Raw genomic sequence first — 1331 nt, 5'->3', positions numbered from 1 at the left:
GGAGGGGAGGAGAGAGGGAGGAAAGGAAGAGAGGACAGAGAGTGAGACACTGTCTTACTCTGATAATGAGAATCACAGTGTTGACAGAAATGAACATTTGTGCAAACATTCATAACACACAATAGCTTATGTTTCATGAGAAAACATCCTTATTCCAACAATACATATCATCTGTCAGTTCTATATTTATTTACCACCCAATTTTGTGCAATCATGGCTCAACTGTAAAAGGAGGGAATTTACTCCATCTTGGCTCAACCCAATCTCAGTTTCCCAGGAACTTACTGAATCTAGACTCATCCCCTTGCAACTGAACCCGATGGCACAAGCTGCTATTATCCCAATAGAGCTGTATACGCAGACATTCTACACCTTTATCATTCTCTAAGGCTGAATCCCAAATCACCCCCTTCGCCTGGCCCCTCGGCACTCCACTTGCGCGTTCACACGCGCCTCCGCCATTTGCACAAGTGTACTAAAGCTGAGGGAGTGAAAATKATGGGGGCRTAGGGGCTAATTAGATCCKCCTATAGCCACTTCGACCTAGCCAGCACGGATGCAGGCTTCAGAGCGAAGTACTATCCCGACACTCACTGCTATATGTTTGAAGTTAGCACAATTGAATTGTAAAAAATGGAGAGGCGTGTCTAATTATATACCATGTGCATGTGTTTATGTCTGATTCAGAGACTGGTCCTGAAGTTGATGGGTTTATTGATCCCATCGCCACTCTCTGGAAGTCACCCTCGGAGCTTCAACATGTGACAGCGGACGGAGTTGGTAGGGGCGAGGGGGCGKTTTGGGATTCACCATAACTACTTCATCTCATTCCATCTAACTCTCTGTCAATATCCCTCTTTCATCTCTCTCCTTCACGATCTGTCTCTTCTACACATATAGTGTTAGCGTGCACGTCACAGGCTGTGTAGTACAGGTAATATCACATTCTTGTTTAAAAGCCTAGAGAATCATACAACAAACCACTGCACCCTACCTTTCTATCAGGAACAGACACCGAGAAATCGCAATAATATTATATTCAAAGCTATACTGTGGTACACTGCTATGTTATGGTAAAATATACTGTACTGTACTATCAGTTGGCTTAACAGAAGTGGCTTGGAAAAACAATTATGACTTGCCTTTACATTTTTCTGATTGGTTGACACAGTTTCCAATCAAGGTTCTGTTACTGAAGCATTAAGTTCTGTACCAGTTGAAGGTGCGACGAATAACTACTCAGCAAGCTTGCACTAGTCCAGTCTTGGGAATGCAAGAAGCTGATTGGATTGGCGTAGCCGCTTCGTTTTTGTCTACAGGAGCAAACAATT

Source organism: Salvelinus sp. IW2-2015, unplaced genomic scaffold, assembly GCF_002910315.2.
Source record: "Salvelinus sp. IW2-2015 unplaced genomic scaffold, ASM291031v2 Un_scaffold6912, whole genome shotgun sequence".
In the NCBI taxonomy this organism is placed as follows: Eukaryota; Metazoa; Chordata; class Actinopteri; order Salmoniformes; family Salmonidae; genus Salvelinus; species Salvelinus sp. IW2-2015.
The sequence above is the reverse complement of the archived record's forward strand: the minus strand, read 5'-3'. Positions refer to the sequence as shown.